Here is a 25,894-nt window from a genome sequence, read left to right as displayed (position 1 = left end):
TTGAAACATCAAGCAATGCTAAACAGTTCAGGATTTCCAAAACACTATTTTCATAAAGTTATGCTGGTCAACCATTACAATTCCTCGACGGACACTCTCACGTAAGCAAATATCATTCGCGTCACTTCAAGCATCTCTTTTCACGTACCACACTAGCGCTGATGCCACCCTCTCGAACACCAGCTAGCCTCTAAATCACCGTGTGTGACGGCTGCATACAATCTCGACAAGGGTCAGCGGACGTGCCGGCTGACCCCGTTCCTCCCCTTGGTCACGGTCATCGTCCTCGCGCTAGCCTCACGTCCTCTCTCTGACCTTTCGTCCGTCCTCTCTCTGACCTTTCGTCCCCCTTTCGTGTCCTCATCATCCAGTCAAGACCGGTGGCATTCGTTACTTATGCATCACCGAACCTTCTCGGGTGCCGTGACACATTGCGGAGTCGTGCTCGGTAACTCCTTGCCTCTTCCCATTCACTCTATCCGCATACCCTCATCGGGTTTGACCTGTCAATGACCTCAACTCTCTGCCCTTCGCGTTCTCTGCAGACTACCAAAGCGGAGGTGCTGTCTCTAGACTGGAGTTCCCCGTGCTGCAGACTTGCTTGTTTGCCTGACCTTTTGGGCTGCATCCGAAGGGTCACACAGTGTTTACTATTCTCCGTGGGACTAGGAAATCGTGACGACTGACGATGTACCCATCCTTGAGGGATCCACGCCTTTAGAAGTTGATAAGGCGCATAGGAAATTGACACAATACAATAGCCGCTGAATCAAAAAGGTGATGTTTTACCGTTAAACATCTCCGAGTCGTCGATCAGTGACCCAAAACGATTTGCGATTTGCTCAGACTCCTCCTTACTAATATATGTAAAGCTGAAAAAAACGATGTAACATGTTTGCCTTATACCTGGCTATGAGGGTGCATTGCTTGTGAGCAATACAAGCAAGTATTGCTGTAAAATGCCCACATCCCCTCTTGGGTGAAAGGACACAAGTCCATGAACTTTGCACGCTGACCTTCAGTGAGCCCTTAAGAACGATGGTAAAGTCCTTCAAGATCACAAACAAATATCTGGAGTAGGGAACAGCAGCTGTCATCATTCACTTTAGATGGGCCAAACTCAAGTACCGACAAGCCTTCCTTGCAAGTCTTGTCAGCACTTTGTCTCGTGTCCCTCTCATCCTGCGCTTTGATAGCTGAGGTCCATAATGAGTTCTCCCCATGTTCTTAGTTCAACAACCTGCGACACTTTCTCTTACATGGCCTTACGGACCATGTCGTCAGTGCAAGAAGGCCTTATCCACCGCACCAGCCCTCGCTCACTTCAACAAGTGGACTTTGATCTGGGTCAGCCAATCCCCGAGAAAAACTCGAAATCGTCTCGCATGTGACGCAACAGCTGACTGGCCGGCAAAGCCGGCGCAGTACTGCGTCGGAAAAAGCACCGAAAATGCCGTCCCGATAAAAACTGGCCAGAACACTGTCCGTTCTCATGCAAATGGCACCGTTGGGCATTGTGTGAGTGACTGGACCAGGGCGGATTGGAGGTGGCCCCTTCCCCTCTCTTCTGTTCTTCCACCCTGCCGACATTCGGCCTTCTTGTCGCATCCAGATCATGCTGCGTGATATCGCCTCAGGCAAAACGTGTATTCGCTTAGGTGTTAGTGCAACACCTCCTGAAAGGCATTCATTCGAAAGAGACGTTTCGAATGGGAATAAGCGTAACGCATATCTTTAACGTATCTGAAAAGCAAAGAGGAGATGCATTATACAGTAGCCCAGATTATGTTTTTACGGTTTATCGCGATATCATGATGCAAGAGGTTGTTGCATTGGCAAGCAGGTACCTACTGGAGGTGCCAACCTTTCATTAAGTTGTTCTGAATTTTAAAATCGGGCACTTCATAAGGTTGTGTTATGTTGACCTGTCAGTTAATGTCGGCATGCTTATGGTGTGGGTCATTAACTAAAAGCTTTAGGCCAAAATGTTTTGTGGCGACCTCAGTCTTAAACTCGACTAGCGGTGCACCTGATGTCGATTGGAATGTTTTGTCTAGGCTATATTTGTTATTGGCAACAACTTTACGCTACTTATTCTTGCTACAATGCCCCTTGCATTATCTGATCTTCCTCCACTCTAAATAAAAGCTTGAAGCGAGACGGAAACAAACGAACCGTTCAAGCCGTCACTGGTCTGGTCACCCTCCATAAATAATGTCAACGGTTACTAAATACCGGATATTGTGCTGAGACTTGTTCACATTTCTCCCTGCACCGACTTCCGAGACCTTTAAAGGTCACCTGGCGTGGGCCGCGGCTGATTGATAAAATGGTGCCGGGGCAGACAGACACTGCCTTGTACAATGCAAGTTGGAAATGGCTACCATCATGAAGAGACTGAGGAAGTCTTGTGTCGCTCTCCTAATCTGCCCAACTCCTTGAGTGTAACCTTTTCAGTTTCGTCAAGGGACATTGATAGGTCAGCTTACACAGTTGACCTATCAAGGCCCTTAACGTCAAGCCCAATAACACAATATCAAAGTTGCAACAGGTGGGGGATGACCTGAGCCTTCCGACATGTGACACACAAATCTGCATCACGTCGCTGCCTTGGGGCGTGTATTGAATTTCAGTCGTTATCCCTTTTCCCCATGTCTTTGACGACTTTGTATGCTGAGTTCTGCTTGGCGACGCGCCGATGACTGCGACTGAAGAGGGGCAGGGGTGGCTCTGACGTTTTCTCCCGATAGGCCACCTCCCAGATGTCTGGGTGGCGGTGTACTGATAGGGCTGCTCCCGCGAAGGGTCGCTGAGAACTGAGTGCCTTGCCCTGTGAGAGGGAATATGTCCGATAGTCCTGCGCTTATCTGCCACTGTTGGCTGGGTACCCTTGTCAAGTAGAGGCAACGACAGGCAAAATCTATTGCAGAGGTTTCTAGTTATGCACTTTGTTTTGCAATTACATTATAAGCGAATGAAAAGGGCTGCTCCTGAATTTGTCTGGAATCCATAAAAGTACATTCAACCGACGTTGAAACGTTGGCAGGTTTCCCACATCAATCAGAAAGTCTGGCCACTATGGCACGTCGGACCCAATGCCATTCTGGCCGTAACTTTGCCGTTAGGGTTCGTTGAGTGGCCGTTTCTATGACAACGATGGCCGTCGGACACGTTATTGCCTGTTGGTCCCTCCAGCCGGGACGTTCCGTCGTTGTCGGTTGGCCCCGTCGGCTGTCGGAACGTCGATTCACAGGGCGATGCGAAAACGGCGCGGGTGCGGCGAAAATGGCCCGGGATTTCCAAGACGCGGCCCGAGTCAACGGACCCGGGCTGAAATGTGGTGCACCGCGGCGAAACGCGGCGCATCGCGCCGGGAATGTGGCCTTTCATTGTGACGAACGGGTCATGGGTGGGGGAAACAGGCGTATGTAAGTTTGCGACGCGAAAGGGTGATTTCGCAAATATATCCGCTTCCTGGGGGGGGGGGGGGGGGATGGGTCAAAGTCTGAAGCCCGTTGTTGCCAACTGTTCCCTTGCTTTTGCCTATTGGAATTCCTCTCGTTCCTAATCACCAATACGCAACGTTTAAATATCAGGCAAAATACTTTGTTATCACAACCTAATAATTTTAATTACCATGGAGAAAGTCTTTACCTCATTTGCACGCGTTAGTCCTTCATTTCTTCAGCAGTTAGAACAAATAGCTGTATGCGACACCCTCTGCTGAGGTAGAGGTGGTGGTACATCTTCACTTCGCAGGGGCAGCGTCGACCACGGGTTTTGCTCGGGTCACGTGGTTCACGGGACAACGATTGCTACCGCCCCACAGCTGAGATTTATGACGTAATAACGTCTCCGTCCAAAACTGCCGACTCAGTGCAGCTAAGGTCAGAATGAAACGCGGCGGTAATTTAGTCAGCTGACACTGTATGCTCACGTTCAGTTGTTGCCCGACTAGAAACTAGAAAGTCCTCTGCTGTTTTTAGATTGCAATAGACCTTGGTTATAAAGCTGTTCGGATGACGGGTTTGCCGTTTTCCTCTGTTCCTAGCTGAATACCGAACGTTTTATGAAATACAAATACCGAAGCTAGCATACAAATAGGTTCTCAAACTAAGTAGGTGTTCCTCAAAACATCACTTACTACAAGTAATCTATTGAAATGTTTGAATGATATGGAAATACCAACGAGTCGATGTGTGGCGGCTTGGGAATGGCCGATGTTCTACTCCCAACCCCTCATTTAACAGTTTGGTATTCACCTAACGAACCTCGATACCTTAAGAAGCACAATGTGAGCGTGAAATGATCGTCGTTTTTGTACCGCACGTTCCTTGTGCCATTTGAGGCAGTTGGATAGAGGAATTGGGTATCGGTGAGGCAGACGCAGAATTTAAAAAGATGTCTCGATCTGCAGACCAATTAATAATTGATTGTTAGCTGTCACGAACCGTTTGGCAAACATACCTTGTCGCATGGATGCAAGGCATGCTGCAATGAAATATGAGCTCCATAAAACATGACGCATTCCTTGTGTCACGTATGAAACCAATCCATCAGCAGGAGCCTAACATGGTTTCCAGCCTAAATTATGAATTTATTTTTCAACAGGATACTGATGGGATGCGATGTAGATGTAGATGAAGAAGGATGAGATGTAGATTGTAAGGTGGCGAGCGAGATATCTATCGGATCGCTGAAAGCAGATCGGGCGAATCCTACGTATTTTTGTGGCCCAAGACGTAAAAAGTCATTAACAGCTTTTTAGTGATTAATTTCAAGCAATACGTCGTACGAGACCTAGGTTGGAGACCCCACTATACCGTCTCTTCTCTACAGAAAAGCGCACTTCTCACGCCAGGAGGACCCTTTGCACGATTCCATCGACTCACCCCGCCCTGAATACCTTCCTACACAATACCCACCTCGGCCGCAGTTTTCCAACATTTTCGCTGCGTCACCTGCCGCTTTGGCAGGTTGCCAATTCAGGCGTCGCGAGCGGCCACCTGTCCTGCCCCGAGGCTATAGCCAGCCGACCGCCGCAGGACAAGCGGCCGCCCATGTCAGCCAATCAGAGGCCAGCTACCGTTAGTGGCCCAAGTCGTGACCGAACTGTTGCGGACCGAGGTGCATGACGCCCTGAGGAGGGAAAGAGAGAGGAGGGCAGAGATGGGAGAGGACTGAGGGAGAGGGAGGGTAGAGGAAGAGATGGGGTGATTAATAAGATCCCAAAACGGGCGATGGTTGACGATTCGGTAACCTTAGCAGATTATGATCACATGATTCGGGAATAATACGTTGTACCTAGTTACCGAGGCTCTTCGAAGAAAAGATGTTGATTATTGACTAATTGTAACCACGTGTCTTCAAATGGCCACACATGTTGATAACTTTGCTCCCACCCGCAGTCCTACGCTTCGATGCTCCTCCCTCCCCTCCCCTCCCCCATTCCATATGGTGACATGCCTGACAGCATTCCGGATTCCCGCTCCCGGCCCACCAGTTGGTCCCACCGTTTACCATGCGTTCCGGTCCACGCTTCTTGGACTGCCCTTCCTGGCATCTATCGAGCCCGGTCATGCGTAGCGGGGGCGGGGGCGGGGGAGGGGGGCATTCTAATACAGCATCATACTGAGTTGCATATACTTGGTTCGTGTTTCAGACAGTATAATTATAACAGTCTATATAGTTTTTAGCAGATTATAGTTATTAGCAGATGTATGAGGCTTATAACTTAAGATAACATCTTTCTAATCCTGTTTTTACAAACGATCACGTATTTTAATAATCACTAATTCGTCTAATTCTATAAGAAGTTGAGTTTCAATTTATTTATAATTGTGACCTGGTGAATCACCGGATAATGTAGTGCCCTAAGTTGAAGGTTAACAGCTTCAACCAGAAAAGCCTGGTGACCGATGACCGATGACCGATCACTAATCAACCCAGCGGAACAGGATTGATTGATGCCCCTGTCAGTCGCTCAAAGATAGAATTGATCCGGTCATTGCCTGTTCATTGACCGCGTACCTTTGGGAACAGGCCATGCAAATACAAGAACCTGATGCAACGTTGCGGGGGACGCTGCGACGTGTTACATGCAGATCGGTGAGCGCGCTTGGCAATCCAAGGGGTCAAGGGCTCAAACGACGTCTTCAAGGTCGCTGGACAGATAGTGTATGCTCATTTGCAAAGATCTGCATAAGGCAAATGTATATCTAATCGTAAATTTATGTCTGGGAAGCTGAAGTGAAATGTTCGTTCAATGCCTGCGGACCTGCGGTATATTGCTGGACCAAGCTTTTATCGCATTCGCTACCCTTGTAGGCATCGTTTTGCTAATACTTGCCTTGGCTTTTCCGACAGAAATGATTTGGAAATCGGAGGGATAGACTTCCTCCGTTTTTTTTGGGGGGGGGGGCAGCTGGAATTCTCTGAGGTTTACCTTAGGGTTCTCCGAGAGGTTTTCTTGACCCAGGATCGGAGACATGTTTGACGACTGCTGTTACAGCGCCAACGCAATTTGTTCAGCCCACTGCGCGTCATAAAATATTCATGTCTTTGAAAGAGTCCTTTGCAAAAGGATTGGGCGCGGTGCCTTCCCATCATGACATGCTCTGATCTAGATGGAATTTTGCCCTTGGAGACAGCCTCTGCTACCATGCTCGAGAGCAATTCGATAAGCCAGCTGCAAGAACGGGCTAGAACCGTCTTGCGTATCTATCAAATCGTAGACCTCCGTCACTCCGTGTCTTTACCGAGGTATACGGACTATGGACTTACGCAGGTCTATGATCAAACGCAGTTATCGCCTACCTATCTGCTAGTGCGACCTATGGAGTGCTGGACAGTGGACACTGGACAGCCGCAACCACCAATCAAAGAAACTCGTCTTTTTGCATTGTGCCCCGCCCTCAACAGGTTGTCAGCGACCTCCCCCGCCGGTCTCAACATGGACTCGCCCGCCGGGGTTATTAGAACTTATTTGGGGCGCCGCGACGATAAGGGGCGTGACGTCAGAAGGGGAGGCAGTGAGCGGGACGCCTGGGGCGACGGCTCCCCCGCTGCGGCGAGAGAACAGCGGCAGAACTGCGACGAATGGCAGCATTTGCATTTTGTAACATCGGAGAGGGATAGATAAGGACTGGATATCTTCGTGGGATATCTGACATTCGTTAACTATCTGTTAGCTATCTTATTCCGAACGCTTTATGGATAGGCAGGCTGGACAATAATAAAGTTGAACGGATGTATTGCTCGTGAAGTCAAGTGGTTTTAATTGAACCTCGGACTTTTTTTAATCTCCGTGCTTGACGCTAATGCCGAGCGGTCGAATTCCATACCGTTGTTGAATGAAACCGCAACATCTACCCATCGTGTTTCATTTGTTTCGGATTCTTCATTTGATGGTCGTATCTCGACTTATCCATTAATTATCAAGCCATGACGAATTGGAAACGTTTCCGTACCGTCATGGACGTATCTCCTATAATCTTTTCCGAGATCCCGTAACAACTGTGCTGCTCCCGTCATTTATCACACAAACTACCAAAAGTGAAAACGGGCGGGGCACCGCGCCGCTGCCGACTCCAGCCGCGTTTCCGGACCCGTAATGGCCGTTGCCAAATGCACTGTGAAATGGCACTTGCGCGCTGGTTCAACGAACTCCGCTCATATATCTTTGGAATGTTCCTGAGTCCGCTATGCTGAAGCTCGCTTCACATGACACCTTGGTGGTTGCCGTCCGGCGCCCGGCGTCCGCCTTCACCGCGCCCCTTCGAGCCCCGCCCCGGTTTGACGGCACTGCACCTGTCTTATCGGCCGTACCATCTTGGAACGTGTCACCCCTCCCCTTCATCCCTCCCCTCCTCCCTCCACCCGCCAGGCCTGCCCTGCCCTGTCTCCCCCCCCCCCCCCCACCCTCGACCCGCGGACGTGTTTTTATTGCTGGTCCCACCACCCTAACCGACACAGTTGCAGGGTGACCCCCGCGACCCCCGCGGCTTCACGTGACCCCCTCCCCCGCTGTGACCTCCCGTGACCTCAAACTTCACCACAGGGACGGGGTCGGCAGTTGGATAGGAATACGGTCATTGCACCATGAAATCTTTGGTGAAAATTGGTCGAAAGATAGTTGAACTATGACAATAATGAAGGGATGATAAAATTGGGTGGCCATGCAGCTCGTCCTTTCAGCCAGTGGAAACATAACACTCACTGTTTGGTGAGATCCATAATACATTCATGAAAACAAGATCATTAATGTCAGATCATTAGCTTATCAAACAACATCTCAGTGATTCTCATTAGAGAACACCTGCCATTCTCATCCTATGTTGTGCATCATGCATGATTTATTATTAGGTATACACTTTCTTTTTAAAACATGCATTCATTTCATTCTCATTTTAACGTATTTACTCCACATTAATTAGCACATTACCTCAAAATACCTCTCTGGGTATCATCTGCACGCATTTGCGCACTGATCATGCCCTCCTCCATGACACTGCTATTGACACCTCGCGCACGTCAGATGTATGTGATCACCGATCACACCTCTCGCGTGACGCGTGTGATCACATCACTCAGTCTCGGCGTCACCTGTGATCGTGCGCCTATCGCGCGACAGGTGACAAGTGTCCAGCTTCAGGTGGTCACTTCGCGGGCGGCATGCTGATGAGGTTGTGACTCGTCTTGGTGGTGGGATGGTGACGCCCGGCCGCTGAGACGTAATTCGAGGCTTCCCTGGAGCTTTCTTTGGTGTTTGATGTTGGTAACATTATTATGCCTAACTTTCCATCAATAGTGTAGTCAGGCGCTTTTTAGGAATTTTAACCCGCGCGGGGCTGGGGTCTCCAGCCGAACGCGCGGGGCTGGGGGGGGGGTAAATTTTACCCCCCCCTGTTATCTCCCGAACTAATGGTCCGATTTGGAAAATTCAAACGCCAATCGAAAGCTCTCATCACGAACTACTAAAAACATGTACTTAATTTAAAGTTTGAGGTCAAGGTCAAGGTCAGGTCAAGGGTACAAATTGCAAGTTTCTACAGTATCGGCCTTGCACCGTAGTTGCCGAAGAACGGAGTCATGGACTGAGACTGATCGCCCAAAACGTGTTCTTAGGCTACCAAGACAATATTCGTTGCATACAATATCATTCAGAGGTCAAGGTCAAGGTCAGGTCAGGTCAGGTCAGGTCACCAAAAAAACAAAATATAGAAAAGGGCATGTGCGACACATGTTTTATGGGTCATTTTACTCATAGAATTCAATAGGCACACTCAATAAGTGATATGGACCACCTCTGGATGAATTTCAGGTCGAGGTCAGGTCAAGGTCAGGTCAAGTGAGGTCAAATTTTGAAGTTGGTTGTTAAGGCCTAAAAAGGTGTCTATCTGATGCAGTTTTTCACGGCGAATCGAATGGTGCTATTTTTGTTTCCGTACGAGGTCTAGAACTTCCAAAAAAGTCATTTTTCAAAAAAAAATTGTGTGTCGTGACGTCATAAAATTTTGAATAACTCCCACATTTTTGAACCGATTCTTCTAAAATTTGGTATGTAGGTGCACATAGACCACTTCTCTGACATATATTCCGGTTTTTTCGATAGACTCAAAATTTTGGATTTTATAATGATTTTCCCAAAAAAGTCAGTTTTTTGAAAAAATTTAGGCCAAAATCCAAAATTTTCAAAAAACCGAGATAGCCATTTGATAGACAAAGTAAAATTACGTATAACCTTTTTGTTACGTCTTGATTCCTTTAAAAATAAAGATGTTAGCGGCGTTTGAACTTTTGCCGTTTTTGAGGCGAAAATGACGAACATGACGTCACTAAAACGTCAATTTCTCAAAAAATTCCGACGGATTTCGCTCAAATTTTCAGGGAAGGTGTCAAATTGATGTAAGAAAAGGTACCGAAAGTTTGGCGGCGCTGCGCGCCGCCGTTTTTGAGATATCGCAAAAATTCGCGAGGGGGGGTAAAATTTACCCCCCCCCCAGCCCCGCGCGGGTTAAGCGTGACGATATCACTGCCAAATTCTGCAGCATTCCAACAATCTCCTTGTAAGTTCAGTTGAAGGTTTTAAAGTCAAGTCTTCCATCTCTAACATCCTTTGTACCCGATCTGAAAGCGCCGCCTCCAGTTGAACCCTCCTCGCCGGCTGCACGTTTTCACGGCCGTTTCACAGCGGCCGCTGGGTTCGGTTTAGGACGCTGCACTGCCCGATTGGATGCCATGAGGGCATTGGACGGACCCGGAAGTACAACTTGCCTCGGGGCCCGCCCGCCTCCTCCGCTGCGGCCAGCCGGGCGGCCGGCTGGCGTTTGGGCTAGCAACGGCACCTGTTCGTGTCATAGGGGGCGGTGCCGTGCATTTGGGGAGGGAGGGGAGGGTAGGGGAGGACGGGGTTCGCCGCCCCTCGTCCCGAAACGCGACCTGGCGTTCGTAAATTTAGCCCGGGGATACACAGCGGGGCGGTGCGCCACGCGGCGAGGGTGGCGCGGCCTGGCGCTGCGCCAACTGCCGCGCCCGGCAGAGCCGTGGTGGGAACACTCACTAACTGGGTGCTTGAACCCTTGCTGGCTGGGCGCAGCCGGCAAGAAGCGGCCCAGCCGTAAGGGCGAGAGTCATGCGCGGGCGGGTGGCGTTTCGCCCTTAGCGTTAGATAGGATCAGAGCCCAATGAGCGCTGCGGCGCCTGGGGGCGCCAGTTGCATGCGGAGGAATGCGCCGGCCGGGCGGGGGAGCGACCTCATGGAGGGGAAGGCGCAGCGGTACTTTGGGACCAAGTTCCGGGACCGGCAGATTGGCCCGGAGAAACTCGGGGGATGGGATGATTGTGGTAGGAATCAGAACAAAACCCTGTAGGGAATTCGGGATTCATTGGTTTCAACATTGAAACGACATTCAGCCCTGCATCTTGGAGGACCTGTTCATAGGTTCTACACGCTACAAGGTTCTGCAGGTTACCTGCTGCAAGGCAAGGTAATATGTTCATGTATGCACGGATTTCTAATGGATCACCTGATGTTTTCGATCCCTGTTTCAATCGGCAGGACATGCATGATAGCTTCTTGGGAATGTTAGCGGTATCTTCCCATGAGTCTGCTCATGTTGACTGCTGGTTTGCACGATCAACATACATACCGTTGGCCTGTCACGTCGGGATAACGTTGATATTTATATAGGTATTTTATATTTGACCCGCAAGCTTGAAATTGCTTGTTCAGCAACGAATGACGCTTGGGGACAAAAAGAGTTTAAGTAGACGTTATAATGGTGGTGGTGGCACGCATTTTTAAACCACGCACGCAAAAGGTAAAACGGTTGCCAAGATATTCGTGCTATAGATTCGTGACTAAACCAAAGGCGGGTGCTTGTTCGATACAAGAAAGCAAATGGTCTCGTTCTTTGCTGACGACCAATCTCATGTCGTCCTTCATCCCAATTCTTTCATTCTATTCTCATTTTCCCTCTTCATTTCACAATGTGGTAATATTCCAGCTTCTAGCATACACCAGCTCATGGCTCCTAAAAAAATATGACTGGCGATTTGTATTCCCAACCTTGAATTCACCTGTCCTCCGTTCAAGCGCAGCTCCAATGTTCAGGGTCGGTGCCACTAACAACTGCTGACAGCAGTGGCGTGACGTCACTGGCTAACTACTCAGCATGATGGCGTTACTGGTGTGTGGGCGAGATTGTTGACCTTCGCGCTAGTATTGTCTGAAGTGGAATCATTGCAGGGTTTGAAATTATCTTACACATATGATACAGTCACAGTGTCTTAAATGTTTTGCATCCCTTTTCCAAGCGACCTGTCGTCCTTTGCTTTTCCTAAATTAAACTTCCCTGTCCTTTTTCTCTTCACTTACATTTAAGTACCTTCGCTTTAACAATGGCCGCGTGTTAGCTGTTGCTGCCCGCTAACATGCGATATGGCCCTATCAATAACCAAACTTTCAACTTTTAGCCCTAACAAGCATTCAACTTTTAACGCCGCAATAACTGAAAAATTATTCCAATCTCTAATAAACCCACTAGTGCCTTGTCGTTACTCGTTCCTCAGGCACGACGCCTAGCTTTGAAAACCACATGTAATTATGTAATCCGAAGTTAATTGAGATTGTTTGCTAACCACTAACTACAAAATGTCACGTGTAATAACTGTGCGGACTGCGGCAATCTAAAGCTCTTTTCATGATCATTTTCACATGACGTTCTTATTTGATCTCAATTGCGGTAGTTTTGCTCTTTTTTGGATGTTGTTTGCTTGGATTCACGGAAAGCATCCATGCTGGTCTTTGGGTACGTAATACGTATGCCTCACTGAAAGTGACCCTATTTGTAACGCGTCCTTACATATGCGCGGTGGTCACTTCATCGTTTTCTCACGAGCGTAACAAGTGGGAAAGCAATTTCATTGGTAAATTAACATCAGTACAGAGTGTAGCGTCGATGACAATATTTTCCGAAAAGGCACCTAACCTATGCATCGCAGTCCATGTGCAACTGCAACTACAGCCTTCAATGGTAATCGCACATTCTCACCTAATTACCTATTGCCCCACCTTTTGCAACGGTGAAGTTCCCCATAACTACCGCCCGCAGCACGCCCAATGGCGGAGGTGTGCGTACTTTGCTCGCTTGCGCACATCCGTTCCCCGTCGCGCATACTTCACCGGGCTGGTATTGACCTGAACCCTCGCTGATGGGGCGCGGGGCGGGGCGGGGCGGGGGAGGCACTGTCCCCCGACGACAGCCCTGCCACCTGGCGGAGAGTCGTGGAACGGCGCGCAACAGTCCGAGTCCCCATGGGGAGGGGAGGGGGCGGGGCACGTGCTGGGCCGGATGTGACAGGTGTAGGGGGAGGGGAGGGGGAGGCGACGGGGCTTGGGGATGGGGAAGTGAGGAAAGAAATTGCGGGAATCATCGCTCCGCTATGCGTGAACGGTATGTAAGGAATGCTTGGAATGTTGATGCGTACGACCGTGGAACTATGAATATTTTGCAATAACATGCATTTTAAAGTCCCAATGTTTATTTAAACATTACAAATTGTCTGCTAGGTAGCGAGATGCTGGCCGTTGTCACGTAATAAAATAACATCACCTACTGGGCACATTTTCTTCGCAAGCCCCGCCCTGCCGCCGCCCCTGCCGCCTGCTCCACTTCTGGGCGCGGGTCTACAAAAGCAGCGGCCGGAGGGGCGGCTGCCGGGGCGGGGGCGGGGGCGGCGGGTCTGCCCGCTCGGCGCCTCTATTGATTCACCCGGCGGGCGGCACAGGGAGCTGGGGCTGCTCGCCCCGCGCTGTATTGATCCAAACGTCCTCATCCCCTGGGGTATGAGGGAGGGTACGCGCCGAGCCACCCCGCCTCCGGAGAGGGAGACTCGACTGCGGGCGAGCCGGGCGAACTCGGTCGGCGAGTCGAGCGATTTCCCTCAGTCAAAAGATGGCGATTCGGTGATGCGACGCGGCGCAGGCGCGCCCAGGCCAGCGAGGCCAGGGCGGCCGAGCCACGGAAAGGGTCAAAGGTCATAGGGTCACGGTGTGCTCGTTCTGCCCCTGGCGGTGGATTTCAGACTCAGTCCTTTGAGGCACCGCTCGTCGGCGCATAGCGTTGCTGTTTTTGTGCCGAACTCTCCAGAATCGAGGAAATGAGCCGTAAGGTTTCACCCGGTTGATTTGGTCGGTAGCGAAGAGTTTGCGTTATGCTCGAGGGAATATGGAAGAAATATTGTGCTTGAGGGAACACAACATCAAAGATCGATACAGTTCCCTGCAATTTGTCTGCATGCCTCCGCAGACAATAACCGACTTGCAGCAGCCCCATTACATCTACAATTGAAAACAGCCGATAAATCCATTATTCATTCTGCCTCAGTGACCATTACCACCGGTTTGCGTGTTGCACGATCCATTATCGCGTAGCGTTTGGACGTTTATGGGCTGCCTGCGTAACATCCTCCCCCTCCCCTCCCGTACCGCTACCGTCGCGTGATTAGGCACTCTCCTCTCCGAAACTCCGGTAATGATTTTTTGCGGTTCTGCGCGGTGCAGTAGCAACAGCTGACGGACACCCATCTGGCCGCTGTCGGTAACTGATGGTGGGCGCTGATTGGTTGCCGCTCGCACGTGCACCTGTTGATTCGCCGACGCCGGCACGCGCTGCTGCTTTATTGGCTGACACGGCGCCGCTACCGATCGGTCAGCTGATGGATGTCGGCGACAGGATCGTGTCGGATGGATGTGTCGGCGACAGCGGCACGTCAGATGGAGAGTAGAACGGACGGTTTGCAAGACCCCCAGAGGGCGTAAACAAATAGTGGGCGCATAAAGAGGACGGTAGTGTAAATCAGATGGAGATTGATTGGGAGAGATGTGCTGAAGCGACCGCAAAGACATGCCGCATTGATCAGCGGGCAATACGAATAGTTTGTCAATGGCGAGCTAAAAGCTGATGGTTCGGGAACATGGTGGTCCTGCTTGACATCGGACGTTGCGGTATTTGTAGGTATTATGAAAGTTTATCGCTTATTGGGCGACATTTTTTTTTTTACTTTCATTCTTTTTTTATGCTATTTTATCACAGGAATGCATCCATGGTCGTTAGACATCAGTAGGATTTCGATGCGCGTTTGCGGCTATTATCAACACATATAATCGTGTGACTGGCAAAAAGTGTAATCATACAGCAGTGAGTTATGCTAGAAGAATATTTAAAAAGCACCTATATTAATATGGCTGGAAAATCTTAATAGCACTAGCACATTCATTGTTAGCATAGGCACAGACTGTGCGAGCTGAACTTATACTGCTTTAGGCCGAAAATTGAATGTTTAATTTCCTGTTAAATACTAGGTCGTGTCTGACCATTTATCCGTACATTTAGAACCAAAGCATTGCAAACATGCAAGTGTGCAAAACGGTTTAAATTTTTCGTGCTTCATTCCATCATGGATCACAACGATTCTTTCCTACCCACGTAGTGCCTATCTTCGGCGATCCGTCATACACAAAGGCACGCGGAAGCTGGTAGAATTATCTGCAACTGTTCCGACAGCTTCTTGCTTTCTTGGGGGGGGGGGGGGAGACAGTACCGTCATGTTTGCTACTCCGTCGTGCTGGAAACCCCGTCAGATAACGTCAACATGATTGGTGTTATCCCTAACGCTACTCGAAAAGGCTTTGGAGACGACTATTGGTCCGGTTTGGCTTGTGCTGGGGTCGTGGACCATTGAGCCAGCTTGGTTCACCCATGGACCGTGTGGCAGCTCATCTACTAAATCCTGGCTCACGATTCCTCGCGTGTAACGCTGTCTTGTCAATGGTGAAACGGTAATGACCACAGTTCGCGGCTAGGCGAATGTTTGGCGCATTCTTAGGCGTCGTTAGCCCCTGAATGACAGTGCTTGTGGCGTTAACGCGGAAGAATTCCGGTATTTCACGTGGGATCAGGGGCTTAGACAAGCGTCAGGTCAGGTCAGCGACTTTTTCCATGGTGTTATTGGGCTCGCAACGGTCATGTGGTGTTTGCCACCAAGCCATTAAGACAGGCTTGGCGACTCATTTGGCGCTTGTATGGCGTACTTGCTTTGACATATCGGACTGTTATGGCACGCACTACGCATACACATACACATACATAAAATATGTACGCGCTTTGCTTGTATGGATGCGGCTGTCTCTGTCTCTTTGTATGTTTTACTGCTCCTGCATTTTTGTTTTATCCTGAAGTTATCTAGGCACACTGTCCTTTGTTTAGTTTCCATGTCTACCTGCCTGTCTGTCCTCCCTACCTGTCTGCCTGCTTGCTTGCATACTTGCCTACCTGTCTACTAACCTGCCTGCCAACCTGCCTGCCTACCTGCCTACCGTTATGTTTGTACTCGTGTGTCCGCCTTGTTCGGTCGTCGGCTGCGGTAGCTCGGTCCGTATTGACCCCTTGTCCTCCCGCCCTCGCTGCAAGCCCTGGGGCTATTGAGCGGACACCCTATCGGAGGGGCGCTCCCCCTCTCTCCCCCTCTCTCGCTCTCTCTCTTGCTCGCTCTGTGTTTGTCCTGCCCTAATCGATGGCTGGGGACGGTCTGCACGATGGCAGCCTGACTGGGGACGGGCGTAGGGGAGTCGCAGGCTGGACTCATAGAGTGAAGGGAAGCTGAGTTACAGAACGAGAGAGAGAGAGAGAGAGAGAGAGAGAGAGAGAGAGAGAGAGAGAGAGAGAGAGAGAGAGAGAGAGAGAGAGAGAGAGAGAGAGAGAGAGAGAGAGAGAGAGAGAGAGAGAGAGAGAGAGAGAGAGAGGGAGAGGGAGGGAGAGGGGAAGACAGACCTTGGTAGACAAGAGATAAAAGACAAAGTAAAAGATTTTATGATGGATTTTACGTGATTGACACACTTTCTTGGAGGAAATAGTTATTAAAATAAGATTAAAAATAAAAATTAATAGTTTTTTCTTACATGCAAGTCCACCAACTGCAGGTATGTGGTAATCTAGCTAAACTAACTATAAAACAAAATCCATTCCGCACGGTATTGTTCAGGGGCCTGCAGAGGACAGGACAGGTTTGGCCAGGAGATGACGGCATGCAGTTCCGTTAGGTGCAGCTCAGGTAACCCGGGATCAAACCACCGGCCTGTGACTAATCACCCGATAAGTCTGCCTGGTTTGTGGCAATGTCTGTGTGGGGTGACCACCTGGACGTGTGTTGAGCACGGGAAAACAAGCTTGTTTGTTGAAGGTTTGGTGTTGTTGGGAGCGAGGGAAATCAAGTTATGTTGGTATTTTTGACTGGAAGTAAGTAGTGAAATGTTAAATGTTTGATTACATAATTGTTAGTCGCTGCCAGCAACGAACAGCCTTCAATGAAAGGGTTGAGATTGGGAACCTATCAGTCAAACCTGTTAACCTTAATTACTTGTACCGACAATGCATTTTGTCACGGGTGCAAGTTTTTCTTTTTAATGCAATAATCCGAAACATTGGTATCATCGCTCTTCTTACGATTTATACTTACTTGTGTCAGCGCACATAAAAGCATCACAATCGCACTGACAAGCTTTTGACGTAGGTACTTATCTCACAAATAATCGTCCTCCACATGAGTTGGCGAGCATTTCATCGTCATCCTATGAGGAAGGTTACCGCGCCCCTTCCGGTGACACAAGATGGCTGCCGATATTTTCCTAACGAGCATAATGTTACCGGCCAAACAGCTGCCAGCTATGTCCGATCGCTTTCTTTCGGACATTTCGATGTTCAGTTTGCCGCTTAGCTATCATGTTTTGTCAATGACGTCGCAGGGCTCATGATGCTAAAGTAAATGATGTTATAGGTTCGATCTTGAACCAGGCAAGACCATCATATTTCTCACGATTTCATCGTACAACTCTACAAGTTAGACGTGTCCCTCCTCCCGTCTGCCACAATTTGCCTCCCTGCGTCTTCGAACTCTCAATGCACTCCCACTGTCCATCTTGCTATTGTTTCCTCTTCATTTGACCTGCCTTTCACCTAAGGGTCTCCACGCTGACCGAAATGCCCTGGTGACCTCTGCGGCCTTTGTTGTGGGGTATCGACCCAGCGTGACCTTTTGAGAGGTCACGCCCCAGCGTGGAACTTACGATAACAATGGTGTCGACCGCGCTATGGTCCACACAGGGTAGTTATGGGAAACGCACTCCGCCTGGCCGGTTGTCCATCGTATCTGTATGTCAGTAAGCGCAACCGTTACGGAGTTAGGAGTTAACTTTGGAGTTTGCTTCAGGGTTGGTGGTCGCAAAATTTAAAGAGTTGTTGCAGTTAGATTTAAGCGGGAAAATGTGCGGCATTTATGGATAGATGTAGCTAATGGAATATGTTATCTGATAGGTTGCTGCATTGAATGTTTAAATGAGTACTCAGCCATCAGTTTACATGGACAGGAGAACGCAGCCATCGAACGTGCTGGCTTGTCGCTGGCTATTGGCCTTTGATGTATGCGATGCGGATGTCATTGACAATGTTTATGCACGATATGAACTGTGGTTTGTAAGAGGAAGACACTGGGCTAATGCTCGATGGTATGCAGCGTATTTGGAAAATTCGCTGCCAAGCACATTTGCTTTGGTTGCTGATTGCAGGAACCGGTGAGCAATGTACGATGCTTAGACTTATGTAGGCTTACGGGACCTTTTCGATGTTTGGGCTTCACTGTTGTCTAAATCTACACCCGCTTTACCGCTTTCAGCCTCTCCATCAAACCATACCCATGGTGCTCTCATTCTTTTGTCCTCCCTCCCCTCACCCTCCCTCCCCTCTCCCGCGTGTGGGCCGGTCACGTGACCGACCTCTGACCCCGCGGCGTCTCTGAGGGTCATCCAGGGGTCAGGCGGCGGGGGCTGACCCCTAGACTTTCACCTGACCCCTCCCGGGCTCAGACCGCGTCGATGGGCCTCGCCCATGTCCTGACTAGCACGAAGATGCGCCAGGGTGGTCAAACTAACTGGGAGAACTTCGTCGTAAATTTGGAAAATGACCGATGACCTAAATACGTGATGTTAATAAGACTCAGTAACGTTGTTGACTCAGTAACGCTGTTGTGTGTGCAAGTTCTTGATATGCAAATCAACAATATGATCTGGGAAGACGCGATGAGATCGTTTTGCCCGGGTTGGGGATGGTGGTTTGCTATGACCGACCATTTGTCGTAATTAATTGCCAGGCTATATTCATTTTAGCTCCGGATGGCTCTGAGTAATTAGCAAATTGATGTTGCACGGACTATAACATGTATGGACCAGGCGAAGGATAGCTAATTCAGCTAATTCTGATAATGTAATGGTAAAGGTGATGGTAGCTGTTAAGCAAATTCGTTACAATGCATCAAGTACATATAATCTGAAAGATTCCACTGATCGTATGTTATTCATAATGATTGATTTTCAACATATTATCCGATTAATCTATCCTTTATCAACATTTTAATCAAAGTTCATTTCGAGCATGGCTTGAAATCACGCTGAATGCGGATGTGTTCACATGCGGATGCGAAACTCGCCGCCACCCCCCCCCCCCCCCCGCCATGTTAAACCACAGAAATCGGATGTAACTACCGGATCGTCCCATTGTGCAGTTGCTCCGTTGCTTAGTCTCGCAGAGTCGCCCCCATGCTGTCGTGCCCCCCCTCACCCCCCCCCTAATAGAGCTCTCAGGACAGGTTTCCTCCTAGGCTGTGTACCTGTCTCATGAACCTAAATCAATCTAACTACGAAACTAGTTTGTTAGATAACAACGGATGTGTTATCACCGGAAACAATCACGTATTTTTGTTATATTTGATATTTTCAGACACAGAAATGAAATTTACATAATTGGGCATCAGCTAAGCCTGCGAAAAGTGGTCCGCTCTTATCTTGCGTAACTTTCTCGAGCTAACTCTCTATGACAGGTCCCAGGCAACGGGTTCTGCTCTGCCGAAAAACCACCGGCCCGGCCCGGTCCTGCCCTGGGCTGGGGAGGGAAGGGGGGGGGGGCGACGGGGGCGGGTTTTTCCTAGCGCGGCACTGTCGCCAACAGACACAGGATCATGGCCCCCCTCCCTCCCCCTCCCCTCCCCTCCCCCTAAGAGTCCTGGACCGGGCCCTGCAGCCGCACTTCGCAACAAGAATAAATTTACCTGACGGTTTTTGTATGTGGTGTGAATTAGGGGCACTCGTTTGAACGAGCGTGTAATGAGTTGAGCACCTAGCTTCCCCCGAGCTCGTATGCGTGTTTTGGACGCTCATTTTTTGCACTTTCAGTACTGTTCCAAATCATGTGTTTTAGCGACAGTGGGGCTATGCCGTACCCCGGACTACTACTAAATGGAGCAAGTTCATCTAGAATGAGCCGACACCTATTTATCGTCCCTGAATCACCTGATATTCAACAAAATAACAACTTTTTCTTGTGCTTCCGAATAGACATCAAGAATGTAGGCATAGATGTTGTACGCCTGTTCCTACGCGGAAGCACTTTGCTCTCTGGTCATTGCATGATTAATACAGCTGTGCCCGCATGTTCAGTTCAGTTAATGTTCACTCCCACCAGTCCCTTGCAGGACACAAACAGGTCTCGTTCGGTGCAGGCCCGTTTTTCGACACTCCGCCAGGCTGCAGGGACAGTATTTTTGCGATGTTTGTCGCCGGGGCAAAATCCGCCGCAGCAGCGACAAAATCCGCCGCGGAGCCGGTTCGCTAAGAAATGTCTGAGCCGATGACGTCATTAAAAATGAGTGACGTCAGAGGAGCGGTTGTCCACCCGGAAGTCTGGTGAACTGGGGTGTGGGGTGCACACAGAGGGGAGTGTCCTGTGCCTTGTAGTGGACTGGCTACTTGCCGTTGCCAAAATGGCAGAATGTTGATGCTAATCCATCTCGATTAGCCTAATTGGGGACTGTTCTTTGCTTATTTTCAGCTTAATTATTCGCTAGATATGATGAGTAATGAGGACGAGAAATGACCAGAGTATGCGGATTTCTATTATTTATTGGAATAGCTTGAAAAGCGCAGAATCAGGGCTGTCATTAATTTCGTTGAGATGAAGATTTTGCGACAAAACTGGTCCAAACAATACTATGCAAATCTTGGCGATAGGGCAACACTTTGTTCCTTCGGGCAAAGAAGAGCGACCAAACCTGCAATACAGTTGATAGCCAGCAATGCGGGCAGGATTTGAGTTCCGGCGGGTGACTGTCAGCACCGCACCAGTTCGGTGGTTTTCACATACCGAGTGACATTTGCACGTGCAAAAGGTCACATAAGGTCGCCGAGAGCGTTACCCAAGGCCCTTGAAACATGTAAAGGTGCCGGATAACTGTTAGGAAAACCACGAGAGTTTCGCCGAGGAGTAGGTCCATGGTAGATCATAAGACTTGGAGACATTCAACGAGACGGACGGATTTTTTTCAGAAAGTTGCAATATTGCTTAAGTCTCGCTGGTTCACTCTTATCGGGACCGTGACGGTCTTATTTGTATTGTAAGCCTGCGTTTCATTAAAATGAATGATCATTTAAATGTTGTCACTACGTTGGGCGCGTGACAACCTCGTTTTTTTCATTATTTCCCAAATCCTTTGCAAACAAATGGTACAGGGACCCGCAGTTGCTACTGTACACATATATTACCAATTTAGAATTGCGCTATTATTTGCGATGTGCTGGCCATTGGAGAAATGAAATGTAGCGCAAAGTATGAAGGAATAACACATGTTTCCTCCTAGGACGTATGTTTTGTATAATTCCTCTTACCGCAACAGATATTCTTCCAAAACTACAATCGTGCTATTTTTCCGCGCCGGTTGCCTCCCCAGAGCCCGTCCTTGGTATCGCCTATAGCTTCCGTTCCCGCTACGTGAATGAAAGTCACGTGACTACTACAGGTTTGCACTCAGTACTAACACACCTAGCCCGAGGGCCGGTCCGTAGCGAGGAGGGGTAGAACGCCTGAGCTCCAGCGCAGTGGAGGTGGTGGTGGCCCGTATCATAAAGAGTCAACCGTAAGCAGAACTACAATTGCCGCAGTATAAGATTATGATCAAGTTTTCTTTAAATATATTGATTGACAAGAAAGTGCAATGCCTATCCGGTATAATAAAACGGTGTCCAAGACCTTGGAAGAACTATAAAACATACTCAGCAACGTATAAATTTCTGATACAGGCCATGGCCTTTCACCTTGCCTCCGGGGAGGACCGCTCAGGAATCCACATAGGCCCGGGCAGCGCTTGTCGAACAGCACTGCGGATCCGAAGGTTGGGACTTGAATTGTGAAAAACCGCCCGCCCGCCGCCAAACGCAAACACCGCAAAACGCGCAAAACGGACGCCAAAACGCCAACGCAAATGCCGCAAAAAAATCGCCCGCGAAAACCGCAAAAAAAAACTCAAAAAACGCAGCAAAAAAATCAAAACCGCCCGCATCGCACGCACCCCAAACGCCAAAAAACGCCCGTCCGCCGCAAAACGCGAAAACCGCAAAAAAAACGCAAACCCCGCCGCCGCAAAAAAAAACCGCATCGCCCGCCGCCAACCGCGAAACGCCGCAAAAAACGACCGCCCGCCGCAAACCGCAACACCGCAAATAACGGCCGGCCGCCGGCGACCGCAAAACGCTGCAGAAAGCCGCCCGCCGCAAACCGCAAAACGCCGCAAAAGAAACGGCCAACCGCCACACACCGCCGCAAAAACGGCCGCCCGCCGCCAAACGCAAACACCGCAAAAACACCCGCATCGCCCGCCCGCCCGCCGCCAAACACAAAAACCGCAAAAAACGCAAACACCGCCGCAAAAAAACGCCCGCAACGCCCGCCGCCAACCGCAAAACGCCGCAAAAAAAACGGCCGCCCGCCGCCAAACGCAAACACCGCAAAAAAAAAACGCAAAAACGGCCGCCCACCGCCTAACACCGGAAAAACGCAAACACCGCCACAAAAAAACGACCGCCGTCCGTTAAACGCAAACACTGACGCCATTGACCTCTATTGACCTCTATTAGGTATTATAGAGGTCAATGACTGACGCATTAAGACAAATATGGCGCTCTGCGGCAAATGTGGTGCATTCATATCTGCCGTTTAAGCAGCCATCCCTTAATTACAGCGCATCCTAATCGTCCAATGTTCGACAAAGATACGCACATTCTGCGATTTGCGGCAAAAATGGCGCTTTGAGACAAACGTGGCGCACTGAGTCAAACGTGGCGCATTTGTTCCTGTCGCTTAACATTTCATCCACCCACCAAATTCTAGCCTAATCGGACTTAAACTGACAATGTTATGCACATTTGAATATTTCACTGTAAGATATCTCCGCAAAGGAGGTGCCCAAATTTGCACGTGTGCCATGTGACCGCCGGTGGTGTAAGCAGGACTTGTCCCCTCACTGATTGCACCATTTCAGTGTTCCTGGCTTGTGCTGTTTTCGTGCTATAAGGCCACAAATCGGCAAACACACGATAATCTGGGAGGTACGCGACTCAAACACGTGGCCACGTGGCACGTGCCGGACCTCTGATAGCTTCACCGCTCACGCCACGTGATGACCCATCGACGTGGCCATCAGCATGTAAAAGATGACCCCGGCCGGTGTCACCGTCTCTGAACAGTGGACGGCTAAACTCGAAAAACGGGAAAATTTAGGGAAATTTCACCTTTGAATATATAATTTCCCCAGAATTTTGAATTTTTCATTTTACAAAAAATCCGAGATAGCAGTTTTTTAGCCCCCTTCATTCTGTGCCTATACCCGTTTTCAGATCGACCCTATCATAAAACCTGACGGCCTGACGGCTATTTCCCCCATTCCTTGCATTTCACAATGCTAGTATATTTAAGCACCAAAATTGACCCCGTGCCACGGCACGTGCAATAGCACGTGGGCCACGTGACCACTAGTGCGACAAGCTGGACTCATCTGCTCACCGGCTGCACTGATTTGGTGTCGCTAGGTGGAGTGGTTTCCACGCCATAGGACCCCCAGTTGGCCAATGTCGCATTTACCACGAGGTTACCCCATCAAACACGTTTGCACGTGGCACGTGCTTTTCAATCGCCCCATATCTGACCCATACCACGTGGTAGCCGACACCCCGGGACACAACATATTCGAACATTTTCAAAATCTAACGTGGAAATTTTTGGCAAAATCGATTTGAAAATAATTTTTCGAAAATGCCATAGGCTCAACATGGGGTAACTGTCGGCGTCGATTACCCGAAATTTTGTCATTTATATTTTAAATAATTACCCCCAGAAGGTGAGGTGCCAGCCAAAGAACTGACCCTAAAAATGTGGACAAATATTACTGAACAGATTTTGCGCAAATCGCATTTTCAATTTTTCCCCATGTTAACCCTATGGGAAAATGCACGTGCCGATTACCCCAAAACGGGTTAATTATATTTCAAGCAACCGGTACCAGCCGGTAGCTCCCCCATAGGGGACCAAACGCTGAAAATGGCAAGAAAATCTAACGAGCCGTTTTCGAGGGTATCAAGATGTCCTAAATCGCGGCAGAAACGCTAAACACCCCCCTAGAGAGGTAGCTCAGGTTGGGATTTTCAATAGAAAATCACAATTCTAAAGAATAGTGATTGTCTAATTGAAAAGTCCCAACCTTCGGATAGGCCCGGGCAGCGCTTGTCGAACAGCACTGCGGATCCGAAGGTTGGGACTTGAATTGTGAAAAACCGCCCGCCCGCCGCCAAACGCAAACACCGCAAAACGCGCAAAACGGACGCCAAAACGCCAACGCAAATGCCGCAAAAAAATCGCCCGCGAAAACCGCAAAAAAAAACTCAAAAAACGCAGCAAAAAAATCAAAACCGCCCGCATCGCACGCACCCCAAACGCCAAAAAACGCCCGTCCGCCGCAAAACGCGAAAACCGCAAAAAAACGCAAACCCCGCCGCCGCAAAAAAAACCGCATCGCCCGCCGCCAACCGCGAAACGCCGCAAAAAACGACCGCCCGCCGCAAACCGCAACACCGCAAATAACGGCCGGCCGCCGGCGACCGCAAAACGCTGCAGAAAGCCGCCCGCCGCAAACCGCAAAACGCCGCAAAAGAAACGGCCAACCGCCACACACCGCCGCAAAAACGGCCGCCCGCCGCCAAACGCAAACACCGCAAAAACACCCGCATCGCCCGCCCGCCCGCCGCCAAACACAAAAACCGCAAAAAACGCAAACACCGCCGCAAAAAAACGCCCGCAACGCCCGCCGCCAACCGCAAAACGCCGCAAAAAAACGGCCGCCCGCCGCCAAACGCAAACACCGCAAAAAAAAACGCAAAAACGGCCGCCCACCGCCTAACACCGGAAAAACGCAAACACCGCCACAAAAAAACGACCGCCGTCCGTTAAACGCAAACACTGACGCCATTGACCTCTATTGACCTCTATTAGGTATTATAGAGGTCAATGACTGACGCATTAAGACAAATATGGCGCTCTGCGGCAAATGTGGTGCATTCATATCTGCCGTTTAAGCAGCCATCCCTTAATTACAGCGCATCCTAATCGTCCAATGTTCGACAAAGATACGCACATTCTGCGATTTGCGGCAAAAATGGCGCTTTGAGACAAACGTGGCGCACTGAGTCAAACGTGGCGCATTTGTTCCTGTCGCTTAACATTTCATCCACCCACCAAATTCTAGCCTAATCGGACTTAAACTGACAATGTTATGCACATTTGAATATTTCACTGTAAGATATCTCCGCAAAGGAGGTGCCCAAATTTGCACGTGTGCCATGTGACCGCCGGTGGTGTAAGCAGGACTTGTCCCCTCACTGATTGCACCATTTCAGTGTTCCTGGCTTGTGCTGTTTTCGTGCTATAAGGCCACAAATCGGCAAACACACGATAATCTGGGAGGTACGCGACTCAAACACGTGGCCACGTGGCACGTGCCGGACCTCTGATAGCTTCACCGCTCACGCCACGTGATGACCCATCGACGTGGCCATCAGCATGTAAAAGATGACCCCGGCCGGTGTCACCGTCTCTGAACAGTGGACGGCTAAACTCGAAAAACGGGAAAATTTAGGGAAATTTCACCTTTGAATATATAATTTCCCCAGAATTTTGAATTTTTCATTTTACAAAAAATCCGAGATAGCAGTTTTTTAGCCCCCTTCATTCTGTGCCTATACCCGTTTTCAGATCGACCCTATCATAAAACCTGACGGCCTGACGGCTATTTCCCCCATTCCTTGCATTTCACAATGCTAGTATATTTAAGCACCAAAATTGACCCCGTGCCACGGCACGTGCAATAGCACGTGGGCCACGTGACCACTAGTGCGACAAGCTGGACTCATCTGCTCACCGGCTGCACTGATTTGGTGTCGCTAGGTGGAGTGGTTTCCACGCCA

The 25,894-nt window shown here is 49.5% G+C and overlaps 1 protein-coding gene across 1 annotated transcript in view; it reads left to right on the top strand.

The window, feature by feature from the left end:
• LOC122364182 (sex determination protein fruitless-like) overlaps nt 1–25,894 on the top strand; it is a 106,854-nt gene that overhangs the window by 33,542 nt on the left and 47,418 nt on the right. The gene's annotated exons all lie outside the window — the stretch shown is intronic.

This window comes from Amphibalanus amphitrite, unplaced genomic scaffold, assembly GCF_019059575.1.
Source record: "Amphibalanus amphitrite isolate SeventyFive unplaced genomic scaffold, NRLGWU_Aamphi_draft 000660F_arrow, whole genome shotgun sequence".
Taxonomy (NCBI): Eukaryota; Metazoa; Arthropoda; class Thecostraca; order Balanomorpha; family Balanidae; genus Amphibalanus; species Amphibalanus amphitrite.
Note: the sequence above shows the minus strand (reverse complement) of the source record. Positions and strands in the feature narration are given on the sequence as shown.